Consider the following 23,011-nt stretch of genomic DNA (forward strand, 5'->3'; position numbering starts at 1 on the left):
ACTCATCTGCTAAGGTAACCTAGTCCTAACTGGGAATGACAAACAGTCCTCCAGGTAGATTCTTAAAACAGAGGAAAGGAAAAGGTTATGGCAGTTAAGCCTTGACAGCCCCTAACTTTTGTGTCTAGCTTGGACTTCAGTCTCATCCAGTCTTTCTTCCTCTCTGGTTAGTGCCAGAGTAGCCAAGGTGTAATGTCAACGTCTCCTTGGGCATCAGGGGGAAAACTATGCAAAATATGTCTGATTGATTTGTTTTGGTGAATATTGAACAGAATTGATAGTGATTGTATGTCCCTATTTAAAAAACAAAAACAAAACAAACCCCCTAAACAATACACAGTTATTGCTTTGTGTCAAACAAAATTCGTATCATATTTCCCATAATAGTATTGTCTTTCAAATACTCTAGACCACTTTGCAAAAGGATTATACTACAGGGTCTGCGTTACACCATTTACACACATACTCACACACACACACACTCATACAAATCTCACTGAAAAATGAAATGAAAAATAATGCTGAAAAATAATGGCATCCAGGAATCACTAAAAAGATAATGTCTTTAGGGTCTGCTAATTCCTTAAACAATCATCCTCAATTTGGAAACTGAGCAAGTCTAAACTATGTTTGGCTCCACATGATTTTCCACTTAATTTTACCCTTATTCTGTATTATTTAAACTATCATATAATTTCAAATTTCATATCAAAAATGAATTTATATTTGAATCAACAGCACTTTATTTATTAAGTAGTGGCACATACTATTGAAAAGACTTCCTTAAAATAGGAAATTTCATTTAGACTAATGCAAGAAAAGCAAATATAGTCAACTCAAATCTGATTAGAGCCTAGGATCTCACATTATCAAAGAGTGTTCCTTGACTACACCAGACACATTTTAATGATTGGTCAAACCAGGTTCCAGAGAAAGGTACTGCTCTGTTATTAAAAGGAAGCTGAATGATTAAATTGCCACTGGGGACATCACAGAATCCATAATAAAGTTCACTTCATTCACTGATCACAGGAAACTTGATTTTGATATTCTGTGGTGCTTTGCATCCTTTAAAAGTTGACTGTAAAGTGAAATTCATTCAACAACCTCTGGCATCATGTCTTGGGAATGAGATTGCTTAAGTGTTTGTGAATCACCCAAAAAGAAGCAGAATATGAGTACAATGACAGATGTTGGTGATTTGTTTTTGTTTTCAATTCATAAAAAAATGCACCTCTTCCAAATACTCCCTATGTGAATGTTCAAAATGAACTTAAAGAACTCTACAATATGTTCACTGTAAAAGAATCAAGAATTATAAAATACTTAGGATTTATGAAGGAAAAAAATAACATAAAATGCCCCAGATTCACTGAAGAATCCAAGAATGGGAAGAATAATAAGAGCTAACATTTGTATTGTACTTATATGTGCCAGATACTGTTTTAAGTGCTTTATATGAATTAATTTTTCAACCTTCCAGACAGCCCCATGAGGTGGCTGTTTTATTTTTTTAAGGTAGTGGTAAGGCAGAAGTCACACAACTAGTAAGTGGCAGAGCTATAATTAGAATTTTCTTCTGATTCAAGATGGTACTTCCAGATAGCCAGGTGACAATGGAACACTGCCAAGCAAACCCCAAGAAAATGTACGGACTCCATGTGAAGTTTTATTGGCTTCTGAGGAAGTGGTAAGTTTGTAGATATCATCACAGAATTAAATGCATTCTTAAGAACTAATGTGTCAGCTAGGCATTTGGGGGAGAAACTGCACTGGTTTCTAAGGTAAGTCTGCCACTAAGTTTCTGTGAATCCTGGGCCTGTCATTTTCTGTGTTTCTGTGAATTCTGTGAACCCTGAACCTGTCATTTTCTGGGGCTCAGTTTCCTCATTTGTAAAGCATTAGAGCTGGATGGCACATTCAAAAAGAGATTCTATAATTCTTTTCTGAGGCAAACAGCCAAACACATTGGGGTTTGGTGGAAAAAGCTGTCTATAAAGACCCTGCAGAGGACATAATGGTAGTGTTTTCTGCCATTACATGGATTCAGTGGAGGGACTTGACCAATATTTGGAGATCTGTCAGCATTTTTGCCTTCTCTAAATTCTTTACCTGTGAAACAGATTAAGGCAGAAAGGAAAGTGGCAATTGGGGGTTCAGGATAGAGTAGAGCAAACCCTTCTTGTTTGTCTTGGGGATAAGCTTCAGTACTGAGGAAGAGGGTATTGACACTGGCAACAGATGACATATTCCTATCTGAAATTCAGATCAAATGATTCAACCCTTCAGAGCATTCCCAAACAATGGCCTTTCCAGCAGCTCCAATCTGCAAACAGAGCCCAGCAGTTAATTTCAGTCAGCCAGCTTTGCCGTATTGCTGCTCCAGTCTTAGATTTACAGAGCCATTTTTGATGAAGACAATAAAAGCCTCCTTTCCCTCCTGTGTTGCGTTATGCTCTGACACTTTATCAAAGCCACAGACAGAGGGTTGTTATTAACCATATATAAAATGGAACAACCTCACAAATCATGCTTTAATATTGTACTGTGGAAACACCAAGGTTAAAAGGTAAATCTGTGGTGTAACCATATTGATTAATTGATGTAAGAAAGGTCAGGCTAATCTTTATCTTGCTTGAAAGACTTTAGTTCTACATGGCAGGTTTGTTGAAATGGTTTCTGTGTGAAAAGATAGGAAAAAAAATGGAATCTTACTTCAGAGAAAGTGGGGGAAATCTCATCAAATGATCACTTAGAGAAAGGTTAGATAAAGGAGCCTTGATGCAAAGAAAATGGGGAAATCTCTTCAAGCACTCACTCAGAAGGCTTAAGCACCAAAACTAGGACTAGAACGTGGAAGTTATTTAGATTTCCCTGTATTTTTAATAGGCTTTGTTGGAAATACCTTCACCAGTAGAACAATCATAGGAGAAGCAAAGGCAGTGACTTTAGATAAGAGCCTTAGCCCTACCCCAAGAAGACCAGAAAAGAGAACTTCATACTCCTCTTTCCAACAAGACAGAAATCTACTGAAGCAGAAGACTTGACTTTTCTGCCCCTCTGGTCCTACCCAGGTTAAAAACAGACACATAATGTCTCCCACAAGATGGCTTCCATATCTCTAGAGCATGGTGGGAAGAGGGAATTATCCCCTCCATGCAAAGATGCACAGACATGTAAAGAGCAACTTGCTCAAACCTACTTTTGGAGCAAGAGGGATAATGGGGCTTGAGCATTAAAATTTAGGATCCTGAGAAAACAGAACGATACAAATACAAATGAGGAAAGACTAGGGGCTAAATCTGTAAGTGTGGAAGGAGAAAAAGAGATCTAAGGAACAGGAGGACGGGATGCTGACCCTGAATTATAACACTTCTGAATGAAAGAAGAACCTGAGTCAGGAGATGATGGAAATGGGAGTGACTGTTGGAAAATTTTTCTCATTATGCTCATACCTGAAATGGACCCGAATAGGCCAGGCTATGATGCAGTCATAGGCACACCCAGAAACTTCAGAGGCTTACTGTAATAAAAATTTATTTTTGGCTCATGTAAAGTCCATGCAGCTGGGTGATACTCTTGCATCCTATCTAAGTAATTATATGCTTTTCATTTGGACCATGTGATCTCATCACAGCAATAGAATGCCTCGAGGATCCATTAGGTGTTTTGAAGGACAGATTTGGAAGTAGATTACATTATCTCATATCCCACTGTCCTGAATGCAGGCACAAAGCCCAGCCACAAGGGAGACTGAGAAATATGACATAAAATGTTACTTATCTAGGTTTACCTTAGAACACTAGGTATTTAAGGTTTTCATGAAGAAAAATTTCCAAAGCCTGCATTATTAAATATTGGAAGGAGTTACCATGGGATGTTTGGAGAACTTCATTGCTATTCTCTCTGACACTGAAGGTAGAAAATTGGACTCATTTTTCTATAAGTTCTACTCTTTATATAATTTTATGCGTCTACAACTATATAAGCTTTTTATTTGCAGGGAAAACATGAAAAGTAAGCTAGATGTTTAGCATTATTTTCTGATCAAACTGATTTAATTATCCTTTTACTCATTGACTATGGCTACTTCCTGTAATAGGTAGTGAAACTTTTATGTTAAGGATGTGCACACATACAAAAAAGGATGGAATCTGAAATTAAATGTATTTTATTTACAAATTTATCCATTGTGTAGCCTAAGGTCAACCTTATTAATAATAAACACTTAAAGACATAAATCGTAATTTGGTACTAATCCATATGTAAAATATAAGATCTAACCTTAACATCATAGTCACCGGAATTCTGATAGGTTGTATGTTACACATTTTGCATTTTTGTGTTATTGGCTTCAATATATGTTAATACATGGTAATTATATGCTTTGCATTTGGACAGCACTTATCCAAAAACGATTTAATTTTCACACATCTAATGGGTCACACATGGCTATTGATCATTTCGATCAGAGTGCAATTTGAACTGCTGCTGGTTAGATTAGAAATTGTAATCATGGAAAAAGATAAATTGCAAGGTCTCTGCAGATCAGTTTTGTTTTCAGATTAGATGCACTCTTAGACATGAAACACCAAATAGGGGAGGTTAGGGAAGATCTGTAGTGTTGTTATTAATGTGAGTTTTCTAGGAAATACATCCGGAGATCTTCTGTACCATTTCTACCATTGTATTACGAATGTGAAATTTATAGGGAATGACATATTATTACAATAACGATGGTGACAAACAAACATCCATAAATTATTTGTGAATTACAACTCTAAGGACTAAAGTAAAAAAAAAAAAAGATGTTTATTTTGTAAATACACATTTTGATGTAATACATCAAATACTCTACTATTAAAGTTACACAGTTTTTAATATATCGAGATTTGGTCTGTATTAGAGGATATCTAAGTGAAGATTAATTTGGATGAAACAGACCTCTAGTGACTTCAATATTAAAATGATCTTTATCTTTGCCTTAAAAAAACTATTTTTCAGGGTACCTGGGTGGCTCAGTTCATTAAGTGTCCAACTCTTGATTTTGACTCAGGTCATGAGATCGAGCCCTGTGTTGGGCTCCGTGCTGAGTGTGGAACCTGCTTGGCATTCTCTCTATTCCTCTCTCTCTGCCCCTCCCCACCTGCTCTTGCACACATGTGCGCTCTCTCTCTCTCTCAAAAAACAAAAAACAAAATTATTTTTCTTCGGGTCTATAAAAGAATACATTCTCTTTATTTTTATTTATGTATGTTAATCACCATACATTACATCATTAGTTTTTGATGTAGTGTTCCATGAGTCATTGTTTGTGTATAACACCCAGTGCTCCATGCAGAATGTGCCCTCCCTAATACCCATCACAAGGCTAACCCATCCTCCCACCCCCCTCCCCTCTAGAACCCACAGTTTGTTTCTCAGAGTCCATTGTCTCTCATGGTTCATCTCCCCCTCTGATTCTCCCCCTTCATTCTTCCCCTCCTGCTTTCTTCTTCTTCTTCTTCTTCTTCCTTTTTTTAACATATAATGTATTATTTGTTTCAGAGGTACAGATCTGTGATTCAACAGTCTTGCACAATTCACAGCTCTCACCATAGCACATACCCTCCCCAATGTCTATCACCCAGCCACCCCATCCCTCCCACCCCCCACCACTCCAGCAACACTCAGTTTGTTTCCTGAGATTAAGAATTCCTCTATCAGTGAGGTCATATGATACATGTCTTTCTCTAATTGACTTATGTTGCTCAGCATAACACTCTCCAGTTCCATTGAGGAAGACACAAAGAAATGGCAAATGGCAAGATCTCATTCCTTTTGATGGCTGCATAATATTCCATTGTGTATATATATACCACATCTTCTTTATCCATTCATCTGTCGATGGACATCTCGGCTCTTTCCACAGTTTGGCTATTGTGGACATTGCTGATCCCTACATTTCTATCTTTGGAGTAAGTACTCAGTAGTGCAATTGATGGATCATATGGTAGCTCTATTTTCAACTTTTTGAGGAACCTTCATACTCTTTTCCAGAGTGGCTGCATCAGCTTGCATTCCCACCAACAGTGTAGGAGGGTTCCCCTTTCTCCGCATCCCCACCAACATCTGTCGTTTCCTGACTTGTTAATTTTAGCCATTCTGACTGGTGTGAGGTGATAACTCATTATGGTTTTGATTTGGATTTCCCTGATGCCGAGCGATGTTGAGCACTTTTTCATGTTTCTGTTGGCCATTTGGATGTCTTCTTTGGAAAAATGTCTGTTCATTTCTTGATTGGATCATTTGTTCTTTGGATGTTGAGTTTAAGAAGTTTTTTACAGATGTTGGATACTAGCTCTTTATCTGATATGTCATTTGCAAATATCTTCTCCCCTTCTGTTGGTTGTCTTTTGGTTTTGTTGACTGTTTCTTTTGGTATGCAAAACCTTTTTATCTTTTTTTTTTAAAGATTTTATTTATTTATTTGAAAGAGAGAGAATGAGAGATAGAGAGCACGAGAGGGAAGAGGGTCAGAGGGAGAAGCAGACTCCCTGCTGAGCAGGGAGCCCGATGTGGGACTTGATCCCGGGACTCCAGGATCATGACCTGAGCCGAAGGCAGTCGCTTAACCAACTGAGCCACCCAAGCACCCAAAAGCTTTTTATCTTGATGAGGTCCCAATAGTTCATTTTTGCCCTCACTTCCCTTGCCTTTGGCGATGTTTCTAGGAAGAAGTTGCTGCGGCTGAGGTCGAAGAGGTTGTTGCCTGTGTTCTCCTTTAGGATTTTTGATGGACTCCTGTCTCACATTTAGGTCTTTCAACCATTTTGAGTCTATTTTTGTGTGTGGTGTAAGGAAATGGTCCAGTTTCATTCTTCTGCATGTGGCTGTCCAATCTTCCCAACACCATTTGTTGAAGAGACTGTCCTTTTTCCACTGGATATTCTTCCCTGCCTTGTCGAAGATTAGTTGATCATAGAGTAGAGGGTCCATTTCTGGGCTCTCTCTTCTATTCCATTGATCTATGTGTCTGTTTTTGTGCCAATACCATACTGTCTTGATGATGACAGCTTTGTAATAAAGCTTGAAGTCCAGAATTGTGATGCCGCAGGCTTTGCTTTGCTTTTTCAACAGTTCTCTGGCTGTTCAGGGTCTTTTCTGGTTCCATACAAATTTTAGGATTATTTGTTCCATATCTTTGAAAAAAGTGGTTGGTATTTTGATGGGGATTGCATTGAATGTGTAGATTGCTCTAGGTAGCATTGACATCTTCACAATATTTGTTCTTCCAATCCATGAGCATGGAACGTTTTTCCATTTCTTTGTGTCTTCCTCAATTTCTTTCATGAGTGTTTTATAGTTTTCTGGGTACAGATTCTTTGCCTCTTTGGTTAGATTTATTCCTAGGTATCTTATAGTTTTGGGTGCATTTGTAAGTGGGATCGACTCCTTAATTTCTCTTTCTTCTGTCTTGTTGGTGTAGAGAAATGCCACTGATTCTGGGCATTGATTTTATGTCCTGCCACTTTACTGAATTCCTGTTTGAGTTCTAGAAGTTTTGGGGTGGAGTCTTTTGGGTTTTCCACATAAAGTATCATATCATCTGCAAAGAGTGAGAGTTTGACTTCTTCTTTGCCGATTTGGATGCCTTTGATTTCTTTTTGTTGTCTGATTGCTGTGGCTAGGACTTCTAATACTATGTTGAATAGCAGTGGTGAGAGTGGACATCCCTGCCATGTTCCTGACCTTAGGGGGGAAGCTCTCAGTTTTTCCCCATTGAGAATGATATTTGCTGTGGGTTTTTCATAGGTGGCTTTTATGATATTGAGGTATGTACCCTCTATCCCTATACTCTGAAGAGTTTTGATCAAGAAAGGATGCTGTACTTTGTCAAATGCTTTTTCTGCATCTATTGAGAGGATCATATGATTCTTGTTCTTTCTTTTGTTAATGTATTGTATCACGTTGATTGATTTGCAGATGTTGAACCATCCTTGCAGCCCAGGGATAAATCTCACTTGGTCGTGGTGAATAATCCTTTTAATGTACTGTTGGATCCTATTGGCTAGTATTTTGGTGAGAATTTTTGCATCTGTGTTCATCAAGGATATTGGTCTGTAATTCTCCTTTTTGATGGGGTCTTTGTCTGGTTTGGGGATCAAGGTAATGCTGGCCTCATAAAATGAGTTTGGAAGTTTCCCTTCCATTTCTATTTTTTGGAACAGTTTCAGGAGAATAGGTATTAATTCTTCTTTAAATGTCTGATAGAATTCCCCTGGGAAGCCATCTGGCCCTGGGCTCTTGTTTGTTGGGAGATTTTTGATGACTGCTTCAATTTCCTTAGTGATTATAGGTCTGTTCAGGTTTTCTATTTCTTCCTGGTTCAATTTTGGTAGTTGATACATCTCTAGGAATGCACCCATTTCTTCCAGGTTATCTAATTTGCTGGCATAGAGTTGCTCATAATATGTTCTTATAATTGTTTGTATTTCTTTGGTGTTGGTTGTGATCTCTCCTCTTTCATTCATGATTTTGTTGATATGGGTCATTTCTCTTTTCTTTTTGATAAGTCTGGCCAGGTTTATCAATCTTGTTAATTCTTTCAAAGAACCAGCTCCTAGTTTCGTTGATCTGTTCTACTGTTCTTTTGGTTTCTAGTTCATTGATTTCTGCTTTGATCTTTATTATTTCTCTTCTCCTGCTGGGTTTAGGCTTTATTTGCTGTTCTTTCTGCAGCTCCTTTAGGTTAGTGTTAGGTTGTGTATTTGAGACTTTTCTTGTTTCTTGAGAAAGGCTTGTATTGCTATATACTTTCCTCTTAGGACTGCCTTTGCTGTATCCCAAAGATTCTGAACAGATGTGTTTTCATTTTCATTGGTTTCCATGAATTTTTTTACTTCTTCTTTAATTTCCTATTTGACCCATTCATTCTTTAGTAGGATGCTCTTTAGCCTCCATGTATTTGAGTTCTTTCTGACTTTCCTCTTGTGATTGAGTTTTAGTTTCAAAGCGTAGCCTCCATGTATTTGAGTTCTTTCTTACTTTCCTCTTGCTACTGAGTTCTAGTTTCAAAGCATTGTGGTCTGATAATATGCAGGGAATGATCCCAGTCTTTTCGGATCCGGTTGAGACCTGGTTTGTGACCTAGGATGTGATCTATTCTGGAGAATGTTCCATAGGCACTAGAGAAGAATGTGTATTCCATTGCTTTGGGATGGAATGTTCTGAATATGTCTGTGAGGTCCATTTGGTCCAGAGTGTCATTTAAAGTCTTTAATTCCTTGTTGATCTTTTGCTTAGATGAGCTGTCCATTTCAGTCAGGGGGGTGTTAAAGTCCCCCATTATTATTGTATTGTTCTCAATGTGTTTCTTTGCTTTTGTTATTAATTGGCTTATATAATTGACTGCTCCCGTGTTAGGGGCATAGATATTTACAATTGTTAGATCTTCTTGTTGGACAGACCCTTTAAGTAGGATATAGTGTCCTTCCTCATCTCTTATTATAGTCTTTGGTTTAAAATCTAATTTTTCTGATATAAGGATTGCCACCCCAGCTTTCTTTTGGTGTCCATTAGCATGGTAAGTGGTTTTCCACCCCTTCACTTTCAATCTGGGGGTGTCTTTAGGTCTAAAATGAATCTCTTGCAGACAGCATATCGATGGGTCTTGTCTTTTTATCCAATCTGATAGCCTGTGTCTTTTGATTGGGGCATTTAGCCCATTTACATTCAGGGTAACTATTGGAAGATATGAATTTAGTGCCATTGTATTGCCTGTAAGGTAACTGTTACTATATATTGTCTGTGTTCCTTTCTGGTCTATGTTGCTTTTAGGTTCTCTCTTTGCTTAGAGGACCCCTTTCAATATTTCTTGGAGGGCTGGTTTCGTGTTTGCAAATTCCTTTAGTTTTTGTTTGTCCTGGAAGCTTTTTATCTCTCCTTCAATTTTCAATGAAAGCCTAGCTGGATATAGTATTCTTGGCTGCATATTTTTCTCATTTAGTGCTCTGAATATATCATGTCAGTCCTTTCTGGCCTGCCAGGTCTCTGTGGATAGGTCTGTTGCCAATCTAATGTTTCCTCCATTGTAGGTTACATATCTCTTCTCCCTTGCTACTTTCAAGATTTCTCTTTGTCTCTGAGACTCATAAGTTTTACTATTAGATGTCAGGGTGTTGACCTATTTTTATTGATTTTGAGAGGGTTTCTCTGTGCCTCCTGGATTTTGATGCCTGTTTCCTTCCCCAAATTAGGGAAGTTCTCTGCTATAATTTACTCCAATATACCTTCTGCCCCTCTCTTTCTTCTTCTTCTGGGATCCCAATTATTTTAATGTTGTTTCGTCTTATGGTATCGCTCATCTCTCGAATTCTGCCCATGTGATTCAGTAGTTGTTTATCTCTCTTTTTCTCAGCTTCTTTATTTTCCACCATTTGGTCTTGTATATCATTAATTTTCTCTTCTGCCTCATTTATCCTAGCAGTTAGAGCTTCTGTTTTTTATTGCACCTCATTAATAGCCTTTTTGATTTTGACTTGGTTTAGATTTTAGTTCTTTTACTTCTCCAGAAAGGGTTTCTCTAATAACTTCCATACTTTTTTCAAGCCCAACTAGTATCTTTAAAATCATCGTTCTGAACTCTATTTCCTACATCTTACTAATGTTTGTATTGATTAAGTCCCTGGCAGCTGGTACTGCCTCTTGTTCTTTTTCTGAGGTGAGTTTTTCCATCTTGTCATTTTTGTCCAGGGGAAAATAGATGAATGAGAGAACAAAATGCTAACAGGGTAAAAACGTCCCCAGAAAATATACACTAAACAAATCAGAAAAGACCTGAAACTGGGGGAAAAGAAAGGGAAAGAAAGAAAAAAGAAAAAAAAAAAAGAAAAAGGAAAAAGAAGAAAAAAGAAAAAACAAAAAGATAAAAACAAAAACAAAACAAAACAGAATATGATCAAATATGATCAGATGGTGCATAGATCAGTGCCACACACTAGATTTTGGGCATATTTTGGTCTGTTAGATGAAAGTGTCTCCCAAAACTTTAAAGAAATAAAAACTTATATATGTACAAAAATAAGGGGTAATATGATGAAGGGATGGGATATGAGTATAAAGATGAAAATTATAAAAGATTTTATAAAAGGAATTGATAAGAAGTTGGTTGAAAAAAGAAAGAAGAGGATTTAAAAAAAAAAGGGAGTGAGTGTGATCAGGCAGGAGACTAGAACAAAGCCATACACTAGAGATTTAGAGTATATTTTGATCTGTTAGAAGAAACTGTATCTTAAAATTTTAAAGAGAGAACAACTTATATATATATATGTATGTATATATATATATATATATATATATATATATATTTATATACCAGTAATAAGGGTAACTACTATGGAGGGGTAGAATATGACTCTAAAAATGAAAAATAAAAAATATTTTTTTTTGAAAAAGGGATTGATAAGATGTTGGCTGAAAAAGGGAAAAAAATTCCAAAAAAAAAAAAAAAAGACAGGTAAAAAAATTAACTTTGGAAGACTAAAGAATCATGGCAAAAAAAAGCCATGAATTCTATGTGCAGTATTCCCCTAGCGGTGGAGTTCTGCCGTTCTCATTGATTGGTCAACTTGGTCTTGGCTGGCAGTTCTTGCTGATCTTCTGGGGGAGGGGCCTGTTGCTGTGGTTCCGAAATGTCTTTGCTGGAGGTGGAATTGCCCCGCCCTTGCCGGTCCGGGCTAAGTAATTTGCTTGGGTTTGCTCTTGGAAGCTCTTGTTCCCTGCAAGCTTTCTGTACAGCTTTGGAGGACGAGAGTGAAAATGGCGGCCTCCCAATCTTTGCCCCGGAGGAGCCGAGAACTCGGGGCCCCACTCCTCAATGAGCCCCCAGAGAAAAGCAGTCAATCACTCCCATCTCCCTGGTCTCCGGCCACACTCGGTTCACCTGGCCTGTGACCGAATGTTTCTATCTCTGGCACACGACCCCATCTGGAGTATCCAAACCCAGCAGATCCTTGTGGTGAGCTCCTGTGCCGTTCCTCCCAGGGGAGGAAGGGGACTCTCCCCAGATCTGCTGCTTGTTGGGTCCCTGCTGGAGGAGCAGTGGCCCAACTGTGCTGCGGATCATGGTTTATGGCAACCCCAAACTGAGAGCCCACTCCTCGGCTCTGTCTCTGCAACCAGCTTCCCTGGGAGCTCTGCTGCACTTCGGCATCCCTGGTCTTTCTGTGACCCATGAGGGTCCTGAGACCACACTGTCCCTGCAAGGGTTCCACAACCCCCCCGTCCCCCCTCCCCCCCCCCCGCTTAGCTACTGGAGCAATGTCCCTCAGTGGAGCAGACTTCTAAAAGTTATGATTTTGTCCTCCGCTGCTCTATCACTCGCCAGAAGCGGCAGAAGAAGGCCGCCTCTCCTGCCATCTATCCTCCCGAATATCACCTCGGATTCACTTCTCCTCATGTCTTACCTTCCAGAAAGTGGTCGCTATTCTATTCAGAGAGTTGTTGCTATTCCTTTCTTCAATCTCCTGTTGAGTTCATAGATGTTCAGAATGGTTTGATCCCTATCCAGCTGAATTCCTGGGACCAGACGAAATCCAGGTCTCCTACTCCTCTGCCGTCTTGCTCCGCCCTGCCCCCATTCTCTTTAGAAAATTTAGAAAACTTAACCCAGAAATGGACCCTCAACTCTATGGTCAACTAATCTTCAACAAAGCAGGAAAGAATATCCAATGGAAAAAAGACAGTCCTTTCAACAAATGGCATTGGGAACATTGGACAGCCATATGCAGAAGAATGAAACTAGACCATTTTCTTATACCATACACAAAAATAAACTCAAAATGGTTGAAAGACCTATATGTGAGACAGGAATCCATCAAAATCCTAGAGGAGAATACAGGCAGCAACCTGTGTGACCTTGGCCACAGCAATTTCTTGTTAGACACATCTCCAAAGCCAAGGGAAACAAAGGCAAAAACAAACTATTGGGACTTAATCAAGATAAAAAGCTTTTGCACAGCAAAGGAAACAGTTGACCAAACCAAAAGACAACCGACAGAATGGTAGAAGATATTTGCAAATGTCTTATCAGATAAAGGGCCAGTATTCAAAATCTGCAAAGAACTTATCAAGCTCAACACCCAAAGAAAAGAAATAATCCGATCAAGAAATGGGCAGAAGACATGAACAGACATTTCTCCAAAGAAGACATCCAAATGACCAACAGGCACATGAAAAAATTCTCAACATCACTTTGCATCAGGGAAATACAAATCAAAACCATAATGAGTTACCACCTCACACTGGTCAGAATGGCTATTAACAAGTTAGGAAATTAACAAGTCAGGAAACGACAGATGTTGGCAAGGATGTGGAGAAAGGGGAACCCTCCTACACTGTTGATGGGAATGCAAGCTGGTGCAGCCACTCTGGAAAACAGTATGAAGGTTCCTCAAAAAGTTGAAAATTTAGCTGCCGTATGACCCAGCAATTGCACTACTGGATATTTACCCCAAAGATACAAATGTAGTGATCTGAAGGGGCGCCTGCACCCCAATATTTATAGCAGCAATGTCCACAAGAGGCAAACTATGGAAAGAGCCCAAATGTCCCTCATGAAATGAATGGATAAAGAAGATATGGTATATATACACAGTGGAGTACTACTCAGTCATCAAAAAATGAAATCTTGCCATTTGCAATGATGTGGATGGAACTAGAGTGTATTATGCTAAACAAAATAAGTCAATCAGAGAAAGACAATTATCATATGATCTCACTCATATGTGGAATTTAAGAAACAAAACAGAGGATCATAGGGAAAGAGGAAAAAATAACACAAGACAAAATCAGAGAGGGAGACGAACCATAATAGACTCATAATCATAGGAAACAAATTGAGGGTTGCTGGAGGGGAGTGGACGGAGGAATGGGGTAACTGGGTGCTAGATATTAAGGAGGGCATGTGATGTAATGAGCAGCGGGTGTTATATAAGACTGATGAATCACTGAACTCTATCTCTGAAACCAATAATACATTATATGTTAATTGAATTTAAATAAAAACAAGTAAAATTTTAAAAAACTACTAGGGCAAGGTTTGGGGGGAGATAGTAGTGATTTTTAATTACTGATTCTATTTGTTAAATGGTTATAAGTCTATTAAGTTTTCCTATTTATTATTGAGTTAGCAATATTAAGTTACAGTTTTCCAGGTAGTTTTGTATTTTTTCTGAATTTTCTAATTTTTTAGCAGAAAATTTTTCATAGCCTTCCCTTTGTGATTTGAACAATCTTTATCTGTTATTATCCTCCCTCTTTTATTCCTAACACTGATGTCTCTTTTATCTTTTATTCTTAATTAATCTTGCCAAAGGATTTATCTATTTTATTATTTTTGGATATGGCAACCCCCAAAAAACCTATTCGTATGATTAAGAACCTTCTTAGATATGATGAGCTGAGACTTGACTTTAACCTCCAAAAGAGTCATAACCTCTTTGCCTATTCACATTTTTAGGAAGTTCACAAACCTAGAGCCCCTGGAATGAAGAAGCGAGATAGTGTAAACATCATAAGGAGTGTGGCAGATCTCCCAACCCAAATTCTCTTTCACAATGTGACCTCCCCCATCAAGGGAATGCTCCTTCATGAGGAAAGGGAATTTATTTCTTGAGTCCCTTGAAGCCGGGTGAGCTCTGTGACTGTTTTTACCAATAGAATATGGTAGAAATGTCCCTGTGCCAGTTCCAGGTATAGCTCTTAACTGGCTTACAAGGTTGTTCTTTGCCTCTTTGAAGCTAGCCACCATGTAAGAAATGTGACTATCCTGAGACTGCTATGATATAAAAACCAAGCAACATGAAGAGAGAGAGAAAGGCCAACAAGCACACAGGTGCCAGGTCTGTGAATGGGAAAGCCATGTGGATGGCCAACCAAGTCAAGCTTTTAGATGCTTCTGATTCTAGTCCTATCTAATTATAATGCATGGGAGACTCTGAGTAAGAGCTACCCATTGAAGCCCATTCAAACTACAGAAGTACCTACCATTTGCATTGACATGGATGAAACTAGAGGGTATTATGCTAGGTGAAATAAGCCAAACAGATAAAGACAATTATCATGTGGTTTCACTCATATGTGGAATATTAGGAATAATGCAGAGAACCATAGGGGAAAGGAGGGAAAACTGAATGGGAAGAAATCAGAGACGAAGACAAACCATGGGAGACTCTGGACTCCAGGAAACAAACTAAGGGTTACAGAATGAAAGGGAGTGGGGGGATGGGGTAATTGGGTAATATGTGTTGTGATGAGCACTGCGTGTTATATACAACTAATGAATCGTTGAACTACATCAAAAACTAATGATGTACTATATGTTGGCTAATTGAACATTAAAATAATAAAAAAACTACAAAAATTTGATCCATAATAATAATTTGTTCTTTTAAGCTCCTAAATTTAGAGTTGTTTGATATGCAGCTATAGATACCTAGAACAAGTAGCTATTGTGAAAAACCCTCCTCCTCAGCCTTCTTCCAATGAAAAATGTCTTTAACAGGATAAATATATGTAAGATGAACAGATGCCCAAATCATTAAGAGATGATTGGATGCCAGCTCTGAAGTGACACTACTCCCCAAAATACCCAGAATGCCACTGTGATACCCCACTCAAAATGGGGTCATATGGACATTGGGTGATAAATGGAGGGCTAACTCAAGTCCACATAACAGTGGGCCCAGTGAGTCTGAAATTACTGCACAGGTATTTTCTGAGTTTCTTTTGTATCAGAGGTCAATGGTGTATTATTTAAAGCTGATAAATCAAATAGTAGATGTAAATATATAATTCTATAAAAATGTATTACTTAAAGGTACGAAGAATATAATATGTATATAATAATATAACCAAGATCAAAGAGAAAAGAGGACAGTTACCAAGAAATAGAAAGATAGGAATCTTTTCATCATTTGCAGTAGTAAGTAACTGTTTATTAGAGAACTATATTAAGCTAGTTATATGTTGTTAGATTAAAATTAGAAGCTAATACTCATGTAGTACTTACCTGGCTCTGCTATAAGTGGTTTAATCTTCACAACGATCCTTTGATGTAGGTATTATTACTTACCTTATTTATTAGATGAAGAAACTGAGTCAGAGAAAGGTCAAATATAACTAGCCCAAAGTCACACAGCAAGGATACAAATAGTTATAATGGTACCTGTTACAAGAATCCAAAAACAGACAACAAATCTGGTTGGCAGTCATGGTCTGCAGAGTTATTCTTCCTTTCCTGATAATTTGGAGTTGACATCCCAGGCACACTGCACAGATTCTTGTTCATTTCTTACAGGAGGGCATGTTTCTGTGTTCATTTTCAGACTGCCCTGTGTTGTGGGTGGGGACTGACTTTGGACTGAGGGGTGGGAGTCCTGATATCCATTTTGGGAGAGAAGACAGAAGTAGCAGCTCCTTTGATGTGTGAGTCAGAAAAACAAAGCCATGGTGACATTGAATAATGTTGAGTTTGTGGCTGCACCTTCATTGCTGTTCTGTCTACAGAGGGGGATTTTTCCCTTTCCTCTCAGAGCTTGAAAAAGCTTTATAGTCACAGTGAAGTAAACTCTTTGCTCCATACCCCTGACATTAAAATAGGAAATAATAATATACTCAGGTGCTAATCCTAGGGTTGATCTTTTAAATGTCTCTCTAACTGAAGTAAGAAGGATATTAATCCTGGGGAACATGTCATGGGTAACAAAACATTCTTGGCTTTGCAGATCACAGGATGAGTTGGTACCAGTTATAGCTTTTTTTTTTCCTAATAGCATTCAGTGTAACAGAAGCCAAGGAATCTACTAACTCAATATGCTATTTCAACACATTCAGTCAGCCAGTAGACTTAATTTCAAGTTCATTTCTGCATGGATCATTTACAGTGTTAATTTGTGAGTTTGCATGGTGACTGCTTTTTTTTGTCTCTTTTGCATTGCAGTTATTGGTCACAGAGCGAGTTAATTAATTTTGTCACTTAATTGTTGCTCTACTTCTCTCTCTCTCTTTTTTCCCCTAAAGCAATGTCTGTTTTTTGTCATCACTTGCTGGACTAGATCAGGTCCTTCTCTTTGATTTTTTAAAGATCTTTGTGCATATAGCTGCTTTGGCAAGTCAGGAATCAAACTGACAGCCCTTTGGAAAGGCATACTCTGTCACAAGTCTAAAGAGGCACAGAGTGGCAGTTCCCAAGCTCAAGTGCAAAGGCTTGCCTCTCAGGTCTTCTTCGGCTGACTAGGTTCTTGGCTGTTGTAGGGTACTGATACCAGATAGTAGAGGGCCTGAAGTAACAAAAACAAGGCTCAGTGAGGTAATTTGGGACTAAAAGAATGTTTGCCTATCCCACAGACTTCTTTGCCAAATTTAATATAGCCTGTGAGAACCTGGGCACAGATACATTTTGCTTTTTCCTAGTTGATTTCTCAAACTTTCATCATTATTATTTTTTTTGCTATAGGCTTCTCGGGATTAGTGATCTGAAGAGTGGCATGAAAGTCATTTTTTTTTCTCTTGTGTTATAACTTATCATGGCTCATCAAAGCAGGAAACACAGCTAGAAATCCAAACTCAGTGAGAGCTGAAGAAGTGAGAGTACCATTGGGTAACTTATTGGGTATCTTTCTGGGTATCACAAACACAGCTGCTGACCTTCAGAATGGTGAGGGGAGATATGGCATCAGCCTGGCAATTAGATATCTATGCAGAAAGGTAGCTGTATAGACTTGTCCTTGCCTTAATCGGGAACTCTTGGCAGCAGTTTATTCAATAGCCATTTTCTTTACTTCTTCCTTGCTATAGTAAGTTCATTTGGTTTAGCAGTCTGATAGTCATGGCCAACAGGACAGTCTGAGCCCCATCCAAATCCCAGGGACTGACTCTTGTTAAGTCTATTTCTGTCATGATGAGTCTGTGCACCTTGACAGTGATTAGTTTAGGAGTGGGATATGTGATATAATTGTGGCCAATTGGTATACTTCCGTTGGAAGGGGCTGGGGAGAAAGATGTTTTGATCTTTAGAAAAGATGCGGGAGAAAGTTCAGTTGCTTTTCTGTCTCTGGTTAAATCTGGGTGAGGAGGTGATGCTGGATCCCCTGCATCTGTCCTATAATTACAAGAGGAGCTAGTTAAAGGACTAGGTGGCATGTTGAAGATAGCAGAGTAGACAAACAGAAAGAAGCTGATACCTTGAGGATGTCACCAAAGAGCCAAAATAAACATCCCCATAACCGTTCTTCTTCCCAGCTTCTTGAGACATCAGATTATAAATTCCCTGATTTTTAAAAACTGACTTTTAATTGGAGTCTTTTTATCTCTTAGTCAAAAATGATGCAGTACCATTGTAGATAAATTATTTATTCCGTTCTTAGAATCAAATCAGAAACTTACATATGGAATCACTGGTCTGTTTTCTTGCTGTTTAACCCACTGGATGGACAGTGGTCTAGAGATCTTCCAGTCATGGATTCCTCAATAAATGGTTGTTGAGCCTTTACTATGAGCCAAACGCTAAAGATGGCACCATGAACCAAATCAGTATTGTTCCTCCTTTCATGTAATTTATAATCTAACGGGAAGCAGAGATCCTGAACATGTGTAGTTGGAGTAAAATACCTGTGGATTCAATAATGACTTTACCTGCAGCATCAGCCTCTGTTTTTTCAGAATGTGCTTAGCCGAGGTGCTCACAGCCACAGCTGGAGGCCATGAGAATCTGGTCTCACTGTGATCAGATTGCTGTGGTTGCTGGACTTTGTGGAAAGGATAATAAGAGGAGACTGGCCCACAGGCACTCAGGGCTCTACATTTTCTCCTGGCCATTTTAATAAGTTACAGTACTTCCCCTCATGTTCTGCTCTTGCCTTTTGGATTTGTTCATTGGTAGTAAGAAAATTAAAATTAGAAGATATTAATAAAAACATATAAATGCAGTTCCTAGCAAACAGTATATAAATATAGGAATATTTACCTCTAATTATTCATAGTTAACATTTAGGAAAGACTGTGAGTCAGATTTTAAGGAGGTAGTGTCTTTCATTAGTCAAGCTTTTCTTTCTGAAATTTTCTCACTAATGGCCTCTTTTCTTCCACTCAGCAAATATTTATTGAGTCTTTGCTGTGCCCTGGGGATGCAATGAATAAACCAGGGTGCAATCATAAGGGTCTCCATTTCATTCTTGAAGAGCTTTATTATAAGTGAAGAGTCCCAGTTTGGGGGGCAGACAGCAGGTCTTGAATTTTGGCTCTGTCACTTATTAATTGTGAGGCCTTGAGTAAGTTGAGAGATCTGTTTGACTTCAGACTCTGTAAACAAAATTGTCAATAATTATAGTACTCATGACATAAGCATTTATGAGATAATGCAAGTAAAGCATTTAGCTAAGTGTCTGGCACATGGCATTGCTCAATAAATGGTGACCACACTCAGAGATCAGGCATGTGCATTAGCAGCTACGACACAAGCTAGCAAGCAGTAAGCCCAGAAGGGCTAGAGGAAGAATGCTGCCTGAATTTATTTTTTTATTTTTATTTATTTATTTATTTATTTATTTATTTATTTATTTAAAGATTTTATTTATTTATTTATTTGACAGAGAGAGAGAGAGAGAGAGAGACAGCAAGAGAGGGAACACAAGCAGGGGGAGTGGGAGAGGGAGAAGCAGGCTTCCCACGGAGCAGGGAGCCCAATGCAGGGCTCGATCCCAGGACCCTGGGATCATGACCTGAGCCAAAGGCAGACGCTTAACGACTGAGCCACCCAGGCACCCCAGAATGCTGCCTGAATTTAGAGGAAGGAGTCTCTGGGAAGATGATTGGGAGCCACTTAAAGGGGGAGGTGCCATTTGACCCTGGTTTTCTCAGCTTTGACTTAAAATTTGGCTTCTTTTTCTGTTTTAGTTAACTGTCAGTTAGAGCCAGTACTCTCACTTTTCAGAGGTAGATTCCATGTTGATGAGGGCCAGTAGCTCTCCTTTATCCCCTGAAAGCACCACTGACTCCAACCAGTCAACTCCTTGAAAGCAGGCTTGATCACTGAGCAGAGATGGGAATGAGATAGGGCATCTATCCCCACTACTAGAAATATATCCCATGTTTTTAACTTAGATTGCTGTGCTGATAGTAGGAGATCAAAAATCCTGTGATTTAGAAGAGACTTGTGACATTGAAAACAGATATTTTTCTTTCCCAGACATTAATTCACTGATATTTAAAAAGAGACAGTTGGGTTATGCAATATATAGGAGATCATATGGCAAGGGCTAAATGGGATATGGGACATACATACTCAACACAGTGCTTCTAACAGAGGGGACACTCAAAAGCATCATTTAAATATTTATAATCACAGATCCTGTAATTTTTATTATATTAGTTTGCTATTGTTTCCATAAAAATTACCGCAAATGTGGCACCTTAAACAATACGAATTTATTATTTTCTTATGTTTTTGTGGTTAGAGGTCCAACACAGTTTTCACCAGAATAAAATCAGTGTTGACAGGCTACTGTGTTCCTTTTTGGAGATACTAGAGGATGATCTGTTCTTTGCTTATTTGAGTTATCAGCAGAATTCAGTCCCTTCTGGTTTTAGGAGTGAAATCTCCTTTTCCTTTGGGTTTCCAGTTGAGGGCCATTCCCAGCTTCTAGAAGCTACTCACATTCTTTGGCTCTTGACTCGCTTCCTCCATCTTTACAGCCAGCAGTTGTGGGTCAACTCCTTCTCTTGCTTGGAATCGCTCTTCCTAATGTCTGTCTCTCTAACATACCCTACATAAATCCTCTGCTTTGGAGGGCTGATAGGATTGGATTGGGTCCACCCAGGTAATCCCGGATTATCTCTCTACTTCAAGGTCTGTACCCTTAATGACATGCACAATGCCCCTTTGCCACATATTCATGGGTTCTGAGTATTTAGGGAGTGGATATCTTTGGGGGGCATTATTCTGCCTTTAGCACTTACCTTTTCACATTAAGGAAAGCATGTTATGAACAGATCTTTTAATTTTTTATCTTGGAGTTCCCATTCTCTACTGGATTTTCCATCCGCAGCACACCCAACATTTCAATGGATCTTTGTTTCCATGCAACAATCTTTATAGCATTCTCTCGCTTCATGCATGAATACTTTTCCTTCTCTATTTCAATTTTTTCTCTCCTCTCCCTTCAAACCCATAATTTTTAGACTTACCCAGTCTGTTATTACAGCTATCATTCTCAAATCTGTTATATTTAGCTTTTGTCCCTACTTTTCTATGAATTTTCTCTATTTTTATCAGTGTATAGCTTCTGCATTCTGCATTCTTAGAATTGTTATTTTAAGACTTTAGAGAAGTGGGTTAAGAGAAAGAAGAGAATGTAATAATTTGAGAAATCTGCTTTCTAGCAATATATTTTCTTATTTTATTTTATTATATTTTTTATTTTAATTTTTTATTATGTTAATCACCATATTCATTATAATTTTTATTAGATTTTTAATTACAAAATTAATGCATACCAATTCTAACAACTGATGCAATATTAAATGAATAGTAAATAATAACTACTCCTTAACCCCAGCTAATCTCACACCTGATTAATGAAAGTTCACAATTTATGTATCTTGTGTATCTTTCTATTCCTTTCTCTATGCTCATATAATGGTATGCAAATACACAGAGCCTTTTCATTCTCATTTGTTATAATGGGTTGAATGGTATCCCTTCAAAATTCTTATGTTGAAGTCCTAACCCCCAGTAACTCAGAATCTGACCTTATTTGGAAATAGAGTCATTGCAGATGTAATTAGTTAAGAGGAGATCACTAGAGTTAAGAGGAGATCACTACTGGACACTAGAGGTGTCCAGTATGACTGGTGTCTTTATAAAAAGCAGAAATTTGGGCACGGAGACATGAGCACAGGGAGAATACTATATGAAGGGGAAGGCAGAGATTAGGGTGATGCTTCTATAAGCCAAGAAATACCAAAGATGGCAGCAAACAACCAGAAGCTAGGCAAGAGTCATGGAACAGTTTCTCTCACAGCACTCAGAAGGAATCAAATGTGCCAACGCCTTGGTCTTGGACTTCCAGTATCCAGAATTAGGAGACAATAAATTTCTGTTGTTTAAGTCACTCAGTTTGTGCTACTTTGTTACAGCAGCCCTAGCAAACTAATACATCTGCTTCACAAATGTGGGATTATATTGTACAAATTATCTTATGACATGCTTTGTTTACTTAACATGTCCAGAACATCTCTTTAGGTAGTGTATTTTAAACAAGAGTGTTTTCATGCTGTGGACAGCATGTGGAATATAAGACTGCAGCTGCTCACCTTTCTTCTGGTCAGGATTGGGTCTGGGAAACAGTAGAAGTCATGTAATAGCTCCAGTTACAAGGAATGGACAACGTGGCTGCTGGCGTGGCAGGCAGGAACTCAGAGTAGTCCCTTAGAGTTTTATTCATGCAGTCCCTTGATGCACCAGTGCAGAATTTGACTTAATGAGGGGAAAAAAAACAAAAAACAAACCCTTTACACAACATGTGCATGTGTTATACTACAACATAAGCACTGGCTGAACTGGTAGGTCCCTATTATATTTTTAAGGAAAAACAAAATCAAACAAATAACCAAACACATGTGAAGACTTTAGTAGCTTTGATATTCTAGGAATTCCCCTGACTTTTGACCACTTCAATTAAACCCAGCCCACCACGGTGAGAATGCGATGCACCAGAAGGAGAAGGTGCAATAAATAGTCTCTTCAGCAGAGGGATTTTTGACTTGGGGGTGCTAAAACTTGATCCAAGTGGCTGAGGCATTTATACTCGTGAATATTTTCAGGATAGGTGTGGGTGTGCAGGGATTAGAGGTGGGGGGATATGGTGTACTCCCAGGGGAAATGATAATATCTGTGATTGGTAACTTCCATGGTGTCTAAATAATGGTCAAATTTTGAATGAATTCTAGGCCACAACACATAGAACACTGC

This window comes from Zalophus californianus, chromosome 3 (assembly GCF_009762305.2).
Source record: "Zalophus californianus isolate mZalCal1 chromosome 3, mZalCal1.pri.v2, whole genome shotgun sequence".
Classification (NCBI taxonomy): domain Eukaryota; kingdom Metazoa; phylum Chordata; class Mammalia; order Carnivora; family Otariidae; genus Zalophus; species Zalophus californianus.